This window comes from Eleutherodactylus coqui, chromosome 3, assembly GCF_035609145.1.
Source record: "Eleutherodactylus coqui strain aEleCoq1 chromosome 3, aEleCoq1.hap1, whole genome shotgun sequence".
Classification (NCBI taxonomy): domain Eukaryota; kingdom Metazoa; phylum Chordata; class Amphibia; order Anura; family Eleutherodactylidae; genus Eleutherodactylus; species Eleutherodactylus coqui.
Window position 1 is genome coordinate 20214468 of NC_089839.1, and position 13913 is coordinate 20228380.

The following is a 13913-nucleotide window of genomic DNA, read 5'->3' on the forward strand; positions in this document are numbered from 1 at the left end:
TAGAACTGATCCGGTGATAAACCGTCCTCCCTCAAGTCTATTCCAGCTATGAAATGGCCTGACTGATTCATCAATGCTGAGCCTAAACTACTAAAGTTAGAAGCCTGACATTTGGACAGTAGCTTCTTTCTATAACGTAGGAATCCAATAAGAAAGGATCTTATTTAATTTAACTTTCAAGGTGGGTCAAAGTTTGTATGGGGAAACAATATCTAACGCACCAATGAACCTGAAGCTTTGCAATAATCTATTGAACAGGTAATTAAACATGTATTTTACCGATTGTTGAAAACACTGACCTAAATATTTGCCTATCTGCTGTTAATTCGCACAAACCACCATAAGGCCTCTTTCACACGGGCAATTTATTTTCACACCGGCTGCATCATGGCCGAAAAACATGTGAAAAGGTAAAGGAGTTTTGGCTAAAGTTGCGTTTCCTCGTCATTTCCCACAGCCAGCTGTGGCGTATTAGCAAATATAGACGCTGCGCCCAGAAATCCCTCACTTGGCCTACATCCTCGGAATGTCTTCTAGTGCCTAAATAAAGGGTCTTGTATTGTGTTCGCAGCATTAGATGCTGCTAAACTCCTTCCCACTCTTTTTTAGCAGCTCTCCTAGAAATCTATGGGAACAGCCAGTGTTAATCGGCAAAAGATGGGACAAGACCTATCATTTCCAGCCACGTATAAAATCAGCCTGGGGCATGGACTGCATGTCCGGTTTCACCTATTATGCGGCTTGAAAAAAATCCTTGAATGGTGGAAACGTTGTCTTGCCATTTTAAGATGAAACAATAAAGTCCTTGCTTTTTTTTTGTTGTTGTGAAGCACCATACATTTGCTGCTGCTCCCCTTTCTCTGTGTAACTAGGACCTCCGATGCAGGCAGGTTGCCCAATTCTTCTTGAGGGCTCCCGCTGAGCACCAGGTAAGTCCATTTGACTATATATTTTTTTACAATGCATTAGAGATGAGCGAATGTACTCGGTAAAGCACTACTCGTCCGAGTAATGTGCTTTATCCGAGTACCTCCCCGCTCGTCCTGAAAGATTCGGGGAGCGCCGCTGCTGACAGGTGAGTTGCGGCGGGGAGCAGGGGAGAGCGGTCGGGAGAGAAGGAGAGAGAGATCTCCCCTCCGTTCCTCCCCGCTCTCCCCTGCAGCTCCCCGCTTCGCGGCGCTCCCCGAATCTTTCAGGACGAGCGGGGAGGTACTCGGATAAAGCACATTACTCGGACGAGTAGTGCTTTACCGAGTACGTTCGCTCATCTCTACAATGCATCTTTCCATGTTGGGTGGCTCGGATCATCTTGCCTCTTCAGCACATCCAGTGATTACTGTGGCCTCAATAAAATTTCCATGGAGAACTTTTATTTGTATTCGGGCAGCAAATGTAGGTGAAACCACAGGATTATTAGGCACCACCCAGCCATTACAACATTTTGGAGGGTTTGGGTTGCTTAGTAACATAACTGGTGCGCGGACCTTAAAAATGAGGTTATACTGGCGGTGGGAGGGAGGGGAACTGGTTGGGTTGATGGTGTTTAGGAATTCCACAGGATAGTTTACTGCATCATCAGCTTGTAGTACTGAATCTATATTATATTGCGTTTCTTCTTTGAATGATTTCAGCAGATCATTAATGGCGGCTGCTTTCTCATATTTGGGAGTGAAAAACACACGGTTGCATAACATATTTATAGGCTGTGATGTGAGAGATTTCGGGGTAGACCTTAGTAGTACATTCTGTAAGAGATCTCACCACTATGGCTAAGCTGGGTGTTATGATGATCTTACCTTCAAGTGTAGAGTTTTCCATCTCCCATTTTAAGTAACATCTCTGAAAAATGCCCATCGGAAGCGTCACCTCTTAAGAGAACTCTCACATTTGTTACCATGTTTCCCCAAAAATAAGACAATGTCTTATAAATAAATTTGCCCAGAAAGAGGCAGTGTCTTATTTTCGGGGGATGTTGTCAGGTGTCTATACTCACCTGGTGCACAGCGTCCCAGTGCCTCGCACTGCTGGTCTCTGGTGGTGATGCGGCACTCTGCTGTGTCCTCCACGCTGAGGTATCTTGTTTCTGGTGACGGAGCTTTGAATACCCCGCCTCCAGCACAGCGAGCGCTGCGATTGCATCGAGCGCCAGCCAATCACAGCCGGCGCTCAATGAGCCAATCACAGCCATTCATTGATGTCATTCACTGAATGGCTGTGAAAGTTTGAGCGCCAGCTCTGATTGACTAGTGCTCGATCCAATCACAGCACTAGCTTTGCTGGAGGCAGGGTATTCAAAGCCCCGTCACTAGAAAGAAGAGGATTTCTCAGCACAGAGGACACGGCAGCCTGCCGCAGCGCAGGGGACTATTGCGACAAACTCAGACGCCGCTGGCCAGGTGAGTATTGATGTTTTTTTTTTTCATGTGCTCTAGCCAGGGCTCATTTTGGGTGAACGGCTTATAATTCAAACCTCCCCAAAAACAGGAGTGGGGCTTACTTTCAGGGTAGGTCTTAATTTCAGAGTACACTGTATTAGGGAGAGCTTCTGAATATGAAGCCACAAATATGAAGATTTTAAACCTTTTCTTACTTCATCAGCTCTTGTTCTCTCAGACACGACTGGTAAAGTTTGCCTGGAAAGTTTCCAGCTAAGAGAACCGTAACACACCCATTAAGCCATCATTTGCCCTTATATCTTTCAGCATTCTACTGGGCGCTGCAACTCCATCTTTATGAGCCATAGAATATTCATCCCATACTACAAGCTTAGTCTCTTTCGGCACCTGCGCCATATTACTCTGTTTTTATATGTTGCACAGAGGGGTCTCTATATGTATCAGATTTAAGGGCAATCTAAAAGCAGAATGAGCCGTCTTACCTCCATCTAGTAATGTGGCAGCAATGCCAGAAGAGGTGACAGCCAAGGCTATCCCACAATATTTCCATATTCTGGAATGTAGTAGGTTTATGACAAATGTTTTGCTGGTTTCCCCAGGAGCATCCAGGAGAAATATTTGCCCAGTGTGCTTCGCAGTACTTTCTAAACTCTGATTGCAAGCTGTTCTTTAGTTACCGAACGTTATAGACACTACTTGTGCCCAGAAGATTGTGTTGTAGCTATTCCACCTAAGGTATTCTGTATTGTAAGTCTGTATCCTGTAGGTTGAGGTTAGCCATAGTGTTCTATACATTGTCCTCCCAAAGACAACACTGCGTCTTCAATAGAAATCGGGTATTATAAACTTCATCCATTATTTGGTGAACATTTTGTTGCAATTCTGACACTATCAGACGCTTTATGTCTTTCGGGGAAAAATACTATTTTAGTATGTCGGAGGACATAATGCGTTTGATAGTTGACAAGATATCAACAACACTGAGGAAAGTTCCCGTAGTCTAAATCGAGAATCACAAGGAGAAGGTTCTTCCATAGAAGCATTCCAGTGCTTGTCATCCTGCAGCAAGCCTAGAGCCTCACAGACTGATTGTTATTAGAGATGAGCGAGCACACTCGGGGGGCAGCGAGAGAGATTTCTCGCACTCCCCACCCCCACCCCCCGCTGCTCCCGAGCACGCTTGGAGGAGAAGGTAGTTACTCGAGATGATCGAGGCTCGCTCGAGTAACTGCCCTTACCGAGCGTGCTCGCTCATCTCTAATTGTTATGTCAGGTGAACAATACCAGTAACAGTCTTCAAATCCAAGAATGACGTCGGACCACTAATTCCATGAAGCAGAAGATGAAGATAATAGCACTCAGCATTGTCAGGGTAGACAGCGTACTCTGTGCCAGAAGCTTCATGCTTACTTACTTCTGGCCAGTCAGTGACATCATTTCCACAGTTTTTCCTCTCAATTCAGTTACTTTTCCATAAATACTAGGAAGGAACTTCCACCTAAAGAAGAGTTTTTGCAAAATCACCTGTTTTGCATAGATCAAAAAATGTTAAAAGTGTAGTTTTCTTGGGGCTGCTAATCTTCTGCAGCAAATTATTCTTGGCATGTGGATTAATATAGACACGCTGGCCATTATCCATACGAACAGCGAGATAAATGACTCTTGGAAACCTTTTTTGTTTGGGAAACGCCAGAATTCTCCAGACGGCCTCAGAACTGCTGATGTATCGACCACTTTCATATAATGTGATCACCATCATTTACAAGACCAAATGAAGCCCGGCCGCTGCCTTTATTAGCCCACTAGCTTGTGACCCGCAACTTTGTCCGCGTTGAATTCATATATATATATTATCTAATCTGTGTTTTGCTGTATATTGAACTGTAAAAAGTTGAAATACTGAAAGGAATGTAACTGCAATATGCCGTGTCAGCACAGTTCTGTATGTTTTTGGTCCTGTCATCTGTTGCTAGGATATAAAGGTTTTGCGGGCTGTATACACGCGAGCACGGAACATACAGTTGGGCATTAGATGGGTGACGCTCAGCATCAAAAATCTGACAGACGAGAGTTTGCTCTATTGTCTCGGCAGTTCTAAGAGACACATGATGCCCAGCATCTAAGGTCCGGCAGTCCTCAGTCCACCCCCATATCTATAATGAAAAAATCTAAATCATAAAACAAAAATACATATTTGGTATCGCCGCATCCGTAAAAGTCTGATCTATCAAAGAAGTACATTATTTAGCCCGCACGGTGAACGTCATCTGAAAAAATAAATAAGAACGCACACCAAACATTAAGGTCTGAGACATGCACACTTGGTAAAGCCGCTCCTAGTCATATATCGCAATGACTGTTAAGTCTCACGCATGCACCGGACATGGATGCCTCTGCATTGGACCATTGTATACGCCATAGCCACTCCCGGTCCCCCACCTGCCACCATGGAGGAGTAAGTATGCTACACAATGGGTGGAGGTCCTGTGCTTTTAATTTTTTATAGTGATTGGCTTGTGCACTGTATATAGTGTCTGTTGTTTTTACTTGAAGTTAGCTTGACAAAAACTCTGAAGGGAGGGGCGTGGCCAGCGGGCAAGATGGTCGGACGCAGTTAGCCTGAGCTCCCATCAGTCGGGCACAAAATACCCATTTACCAGTGGAAAAACCCTGAGAAAAGTGCCAAGGAGGCAGAAGCTGCATTACCTGGGCAGACTCTGCAGACCCAGCAACTTGTGGAGGCGGCGGGACGTGGTAATCAGCTCCGGAGACAGCCTGCTCGGGGACCCGCGGGGACGCTGACTCCACGGTGCCTGGGACCCAACTGCTGCCGGACGGCCTGATGCTGAATCTCCCTGCTGCCTGCCGGAGGGAGAAGCTCAGAGCAGGTGAGAGGAGCGGGGTAGCTAAAGAAGCAGAGCGGAGGAGACACCTGCTGTGCCGACAGCCGGGGAGACAGGAGCGCGGGAGGCAGTGAGTGGGGGAACTGAAGGAGGAGAGGGAGCCCGTGACAGCCAAAGCCTCTACACGGCAATAACTATTGAGAGCAGGAGCAGGGGGATATCGGGAGAAACAGAGCCATAGACTCCCCTCTGCACAACAGCCACCCAACAGCTGCAAAACATCTGTACTGCAAAGTACAGAAGAAGACAGCCGCCATTAGCTGTGCCCCACGTGGAGCTGTGGAGGAACGGAATGAGGAGAGGGAGCCCGCGGCAGCCAAAGCCTCTGCAAGGCTAAAATCATTATATAGAACAGTAGCAGGGGGAGACCGGGAGAAAGAGAGCAGAGTGCTGTCGTCTCCCCTCTGCATAACAGTATAACAGCTGCATAACATCTGCACTAGAAAGTGCAGAAGGAGACAACCGCCATTTGCTGTGCCCCACGTGGAGCAGCCAATTACTCAGGTCACATTCCTCTGCTCAGATCTGTACAAGGCTGAATACAGCAGCCAACAGCATACTAACCCTGAGGGGTAGGACAGTCCCTGGAGACACCTGCAGCACAAGCAACCCCCCTTATAATCACAAAGCATAACATTGTGCACAGTCTCATCGTTGAAGTCTATCCTATCACCCCATTTTACATCTGAGTGGCTCTGCTTTGTTGGCATTACTAATAATGGACTCTTGCTCCATCTAGTGGTGAAATGCAATAAAAATCACATATATCAGCTTCTCAAATACAAAGACCTGTAAAAGCTGTATCTACAAAACGTGATATGTAAAACCCCTCTCACCCTTTGGCCGGTTGCACACAGCCGTGACGGGCTCCGCCGTTAAACTTCGCCCCCCAGGAGACCCCATACTTACCTGCGGATCCGGCGTCCTCACTCCCGCATGACGCTTCCCCGCCCACCTCCACCGCGTCGACACGCCCACCGCGTGGGCGTGTGCTACAGCTGAAGATAGCGTGAACGGATGGCTTCCATTGACTGCAATGGAAGCCGTCCGCGCGTACACCCGCGGCAAATAGAGCATGCCGCGGGTGAGGACGGGTGAATTCACGGTGCGGAATTCTGCACCGTGAGCCCTGACCTATTAGGTTCAATAGAACCTAATAGCTGCGGGCAACGCAGCGGATTTCCGCCGCAAATTATGCGGCGGAAATCCATTCGTGGGAAGGAGGCCTTTTTCTCTTAGCGCAATTGCATCAAGACAGGCAAAATGGGGAAACCCACAAAATCTCTAGGCAACAGCAATGCCAAGGATCTCAAAACACCTAAAAGATCTCAAGCGTTAATGGAAAACTCCGGGTCCGCCTCACAAGATATTCCTCCCACTTTTCAATCCAAGCAGATGGCATTAGACGAAGATAACCAAAACCACGCTGCCTCCCTGCAAGGCTCAGAAAGTGAATCAGAAGACGACTCACTCATGATCTCCAATTCAGATATAAAAAAAAATACATCAAGGCGCTGCCAACCAAGCAGTGCATTAAAGATTTGTTTAAAGAATTCACCCAAACGGTGAAGGAGGAGATCTTGGACCTAAGGAAAGACGTCAAAGAAGTACACGCCAAAATCAATACCCTTGAAGATTCTTGCACAAAGATAATCAACCACGCAGAAAGGGTTAAAGATATTCTGATTGACAAACAAAGGAATGTACTTCCAACGTCTACATATAGATGATCTAGAAAACCGATCGAGACGCAACAATATCCACATACGCGGTATTCCCGAAAGCATCCCCGACAAAGAGATCTCTACCACTCTCTGCCGAATTTTCAACAGCCTCTTGGAAAGGGAAGAGGACGCAGACCTCGGGCTGGAAAGAGCCCACAGAGTCTTCAGGCCTAGATCGGTGAATTCAGTTCTCAACAAGCTAAACCTCTCCCATATTCACATTTTGGATTGGACATCAGCGGAAGACTCCTTGGCCCTTCCCGCTCTTCCCAAAATGGAATTTTGGACTCAAGTCACCCCAAACAAGCCCAGGAAGTGGAGGAGAATGGAGCAAGACTTCACCAAGACCCCTAGAAGAGGCCTCCTACCAGACGCCACCTGACAAGATGGGAGTCTTTATTCCGCCTTGCCCCCTTTTCTCTTCTGAGGAGATAAATATAGACTTCACGTTTTTCTCTCCATTTACACTTGCCTGTTTTACCTTGGTTTTCTCTGAAGTTATACGGATTGCGCTGGGAGATCTGACGGGAACAAACCCAATTTGGTCTAGTCAGCTCCTCCCACCGATCTTTGCTAATGTTGGATCCCATTTGATCCTCTTTGTTTGCGCCCCCCCCCCCACAAACCTTGATAGATTGCTTTTGAACCTGAGTGCGAGCAGACAATGTCTAAATACTCACGCTCAGCTGCAAAACGTTATCAATTGTTTATTTCATTTTCTCATTTTCTTAAAATGATGAAACATCGTTGTGTTTACCCCTTTGTTGATTCTCTCACCCTAAGTAGCTCTGCCGATCCTACCACATATTGAACAATACTCATTACAAGACCTAAAGGCTAAACTACAAATTGACACTTTCAATGTCAAAGGTATTAATGTCCCCCATAAGAGATCCCAAATTCTCCACTACCTAGAGAAAAACAAAACTGATATAATTTTCTTCCAGGAAAAGCATTTCAAAAAAAGCTACACACCTTTATCCAAAAATAAAGTATTTACTAAATGGTATAACGCCTCCTCCCCACTTAAACGACACAGAGGAGTGGCAATAGTTCAAAATAAAGATCTACCATTTCAATTCAACAATGTTTAGTCTGACCCAGACAGAAGATATATCTTCCTTAAGGGTACTCTGTTCGACAAATCCTACACGCTGGCAAATATATACGCTCCAAACAGCAATCAAGTAAATTTCTTCCTCTCAGTTTTTGACCACCTGGAAAAATTCAAAGAAGGGCAATTAATTATTGGCGGCGATTTTAATGTTCCACTCCAACCCTCCATGGACACATCAAACGGAACGTCTTCAATTTCCTACCTTAAACTCAAAAAAAATTTAAAAATTACTAACTGACCTTAACTTAGTTGACCCATGGAGAATACACAACCTCTCTACAAAAGATTTTACTTTCTACTTGCCCGTACACAAGAAATACTCTAGGATAGATTACTTGTATATTCTGCATCACTTACTGGGTTCGGTGGAGAAGACTGCTTATGATGTAATCCTCTTTTCAGATCACGCCCCTCTTTCACTCGAAATTTCACTAGCAAAAAAAAAAAAGATGCCCACCCAATTGGATATTAAATGATAGCATCCTACTTAAAGAAGACGTTGCCTCCATTAGGCAAAATATCCAATTATACTTCACGGATAACGCCCAATACTCCTCAAAGCCTGAAATTCTGTGGGAAGCCCACAAGGCAGTGATCCGAGGTCTTTTCATACAAATAGGCTCTAGAAGGAAGAAGGAAAGTGAGAAAGAGAAAACTGACCTCATCGAACAAATCAAAAAACTAGAATTACAACATAAGAAAACAATCCTGCGCCCCCTGGAGAAAAACCTCTTTGAACTACGCTCAAAGCTAAGGCAATTACTTAACCTAAATACGGACAAATATCTATATTACGCCAAATTCAAACACTATGCTTTAGCAGACAAATGCGGGAAAAGACTAGCCTCCTTAATTAAAAAACAAAACTCCAGGTCTTTCATCACGAAAATTAAAGATAGGAACGACCAACTCCATCACACAACAGACGCTATAGCTAGAACCTTTCAATCTTACTACTCGGATCTATATAATATAGATAACTAGCGTACCCGTCGCGCGTTGCTGCGAAGACAGACATACATACATACTTCGTTTTTATATATCTAGATGACGGCAGCAGCGACCACTGAGGTTTTGTAGGCCGCTGCTTCCCCCTTCCAGGCTGAATAAAATAGCCGTTGTGTGAGAATCGCTGGGGGGGGGGAGACATTCTTACTGCTGGGAGAATTGCTGGGGGGGGGGGGAGACATTCTTACTGCTGGGAGAATCGCTGGGGGGGGGATCGGAGACATTCTGACTGCTGGGAGAATCGCTGGGGGGGGGGATGGGAGACATTCTGACTGCTGGGAGAATCGCTGGGGGGGGGGATGGGAGACATTCTGACTGCTGGGAGAATCGCTGGGGGGGGGGATGGGAGACATTCTGACTGCTGGGAGAATCGCTGGGGGGGGGGATGGGAGACATTCTGACTGCTGGGAGAATCGCTGGCGGGGGAGCGGAGGCATGACTGCTGGGAGAATCGTTGGGGGGAGGGGGGCATGGTGACTGCCAAGAAAATCTCTGTGGGGGAAGGGGGGCATGATGACTGCCAGGAGAACCGCTGGGGGGGAGCCATTATGACTGCTGGGGGAACCACTTGGGGGGAGGGGGGCATTATTATTGCTGGCGGACAGCTGGGGGTGGCATTGTGACTGCTGGTGGACCACTGGGGGGGGGGGGGTATTATGACTGCTGGGGGAACCGCTGGGGGGAAGGGAGCGGGCATTATTACTGCTGGGGGACCGCTGGGGTATGTCACTCTTATTACTAATGGGGGGAGTGTCACTATTATTACTGCTGTGGGATGTCACTATTATCGCTGGGGTGAAGGTGTCACTATTACCGCTGGGGTATGTGTACATGTGGCAGAAATGGGCAGGGCTCTTTCAGAATAGACCGGGTGCAGATTTTGACTGCTTTTTAGATGCGGAAATGCTGCAGAATTTTCCACAGAAATCTCCGCTGAGGACATTCTGCAGTATTTCCGCGTCCAAAAAGCAGTCAGAATCTGCACCCGGTCTATTCTGAAACAGCCTTCTCCTTTTTAGAACGACGGGGGTAAAATCATACGTTGTGATAAGCCCCGCCCCCTGACGTGTTGGCACTTTGCGATACATAAGTGGGTTTTGGGTTGTAGTTTGGGCACTCGGTCCCTAAAAGGTTCGCCATCACTGGCCGAGTACATGTTTGCCCACTTCCAACTCCAATGGAGACTGACTGTAAATGGCTGGCGTGCTCTAGTATTTATGGTTTCAAGCTGTACGTGTCATTGCATACAGTCTATCTATCTATCTATCTATCTATCTATCTATCTATCTATCTATCAGGGTTATTGCATACAGTCTATCTATCTATCTATCTATGACATCAGGAAATGAGAGAATTAGATTTTGTAGGCCGCTGCTTCCCCCTTGCGGGCTGAATAAAATAGCCGTTGGGTGGAACATACAATTTATCCGGCTGCTGTGGCTTCTTAGGAAGATATCCTAGTACTTGTTTACCCACTTCCAACTCCAATGGTAATTGGCTGGCGTGCTCTAGTGGTTCCAAGCTGTACGTGTCATAATAGAGCCTTAATGACATCACAATGCAGCTTTATAGAACATGTTGGGGCATGCTCAAGGGCGTCCGATGTTGATGACATCAGTGATGACATCACAATAGCAGGTGGCTTACTTATTCGATCTACGTGGGGGGGGGCGTAACTTTCGACGACGCTCGCACGCCATTTATCGTAGGATATTTGTACTATGCCTATAATCTTCCCAGGAGTGTACTTAACAACTTCCCAAAGTTTCATGGCGATCGGATGAATGGTGTAGTAGCGCATAAAGGACAAACAGACACGCACGCAGACAGACATACATTCAATTTTATATATATAGATCAGGAGATATCATATACACAGAGAACCGAGCGGATTCAGAGAATCTTAGATTCTATCAATCTCCCACGAGTTTCAGACTCCCAGAAATCGGCACTAAACAACCCAATCTCCCTAGAAGAAATAGAGGATGTTATTAAAGACCTCCCCAAAGGCAAAAGCCCAGGCCCAGATGGGTATAGTTCATCATACTATAAAACATTCAAAGATATTTTAACCCCGGCCCTGCTCAACTACTTCAACCATATCAACGCCACAAAAGATTTCCCAAAAGAAGCACTCACCGCCCACATCTCCCTAATTCCGAAAGAAGGAAAAGATAACTTTCTTTGTAGCAGTTATAGGCCAATTTCATTAATCAACAATGACATCAAACTTTGTGCCAAAATCCTAGCGAATAGAATCGAACATCTTCTCCCAAGTCTTATTAACTCAGAACAAGCGGGTTTCACACCCTCTAGAGAAGCTAAAGACAACACCATCAGGCTGATCAACGCGTTACACCAAGCCAAGAATGCCAAAACTTCTCTAGCGATCCTTACAACTGATGCAGAAAAAGTCTTCGATAGGGTAAATTGGCTATTTCTTAAAAAAGCCCTTCATAAATTTGACCCAAAATTATGGCACTATATAAAAAACCCTCAGCTAAGATCAAAATAAATGAAAGCCTTTCCTCGGCCTTTAACATTAGGAATGGCACGAGACAAGGCTGCCCCCTTCTCTCTCTTATTTGTCTTGTCAATGGAGGTGTTTCTGGAAAGAATAAGGCAAAATCCGCGAATCATAGGCCTCCGTTGCGGACAGATTGAGCATAAAACAGCTTTCTTCGCTGACGATGTATTGATAATAATATCCCAGCCACAACAGTCTCTCAAACCACTCGAGAGAATTTGATCTCTTTGGACAAGTTTCAAACTTCAAACTCAATTATTCAAAATCTGACCTTCTCAATATAAATACAGAGGGAAAAATATGGTCCAGATTATGCACAACATCTCCATTTAAGAACACATGCTCCCATATAACATATCTGGGAACCATAATTTCACATAATTTACCTGATCTATATAAACTAAATTTTCTCCCACTATTAGAGAAACTCGAAAAAGACTTAGCTTCCTGGATGTCCCTACAGGCGTCGTGGATGGGAAGGAAGAACCTAGTTAAAATGGTGGTCCTGCCCAAAGTCCTTTATCTGATGCAAGTGCTCCCAATAGAAATCCCACAGTCTTTCTTCATTAACCCCTTGAGTGGCACGCCCAGAAATCTTCCGGGACGAGCTCGACGGCCGATAGTGATATAGCCCGGAAGATTTCCGGGCTATGTATCACTATGGGAGCTGCAGAGCACAATGCCACAAGCTGTGACAGTGTGCTCTGCCTGCACAGACCCACAGAGAACACAGCAGGGGCTTTGAAAAACCAGCAGAAGATATTGCCGATCTGCCGGCAATCTCCTGCTTCTAAGTCTCCTGCTTTGTTTACAGGTTGCCATAGAGACAATCGGCTTGTCAGAAGCAAGCCGATGGTCTCTGTGGCAGGGAGAGCTGGTGCTTGGCTGTAAGAGGACAGCTAGGTACCAGCTCTTACAGCAGAGATCAGAGAAAACCTCCGATCTCTGCTGTGTTAACCCTTTACATGCTGCAGTCTATGTGACTGCAGCATGTAAAGGGCTGTCACTGCAGCATGTAAAGGGCTGTCACAATCGGACCCCTGGAATGTGATCAGGGGGTCCTGATGGGTCCCTGTGGAAGTCCCCTAAAAGGGACAAAAAAAATTTTTTTAATTATTTTAAAAAAAATTATAAAAACACTTGTCTCCCTTTACTTTGTAAAAAATCAAAAATAAAATCACACATGTGGTATCCATGCGTCGTAATGACCCAGAGAAGGAAGTTAATACATTATTTAACCTCTTAATGACATGGCCCCTTTTTTTCTTTTTTCCCCATTTCTTATTTTCCTCCCCCTGTTTAAAAAAATCACAACTTGTCCCGCAAAAAACAAGCCCTTATATGGCCATGTCAATGGAAAAATGAAAACGATATGGCTCTTGAGACGCAACTGCAAAATTAGTTGAAATTCAATGATTAGACCATTTTTAAAAACCTGCCCTGCTGGGTCTTACAGGGTGGTAGGAAACCCGCCACTCAAGGGGTTAAACTAAAATGCCTTATATCCAGATTCCTTTGGCAAAATAAAAGCCACAGAGTAAAATACTGAACCCTAATCAGACATAAAAAATCTGGCGGTATCGGCCTACCAGACTTTGAACATTATTACAACGCAATACAGCTATCCCGCGTTTTCGACCTTATACACCCAGCCAACAATAAATTATGGGCTCAAATAGAACGTCATTCATTAGAAACCGATCTTTATTCTCTACCTTGGGTGACACCATACAATAAACCCTCACTAAAAGGAATCACCAATCCCGTAACCGCAACCTCTTTCAAAATTTGGCACAAAACTAACAAGAAATTGCGCTTCTTACCTCAGGTCAGTTGATACACTCCCTTTTTGAATTTATAACCAAACAAATTAAAGAGGCTTAAAAATAATCTCTTACAACACTCTCACCTACATTCTATGTCCGCATCTAAATTATTTCACAACAATTTGTTTATCAACTACCAGGAGTTCCAAAACCTGCTCGGTCTGCCACAACTCCATTCTAAAGATTACAAGACCATTAGGGACACACTGTCCCTCTTTCAACCAGACATTCTGAGCACTAACCACAATCTACTCTCCCATAAACTCCTCAGGACATTTCGCCCCTTTAAGGGGATCACCTCAAAAATCTACAATACTCTCATCCATAATAAGGAAAACCCCTCTTATATCTCCAGCTGGGAAAAAGATCTCGGCACCACATTCTCCCAAGAGGAAATCCTGATCATCTTAAG

The 13913-nt window shown here is 45.3% G+C and overlaps 1 protein-coding gene across 1 annotated transcript in view; it reads right to left on the bottom strand.

The window, feature by feature from the left end:
- LOC136620469 (zinc finger protein 585A-like) overlaps positions 1–13913 on the bottom strand; it is a 75359-nt gene that overhangs the window by 21859 nt on the left and 39587 nt on the right. The window lies entirely within an intron of this gene.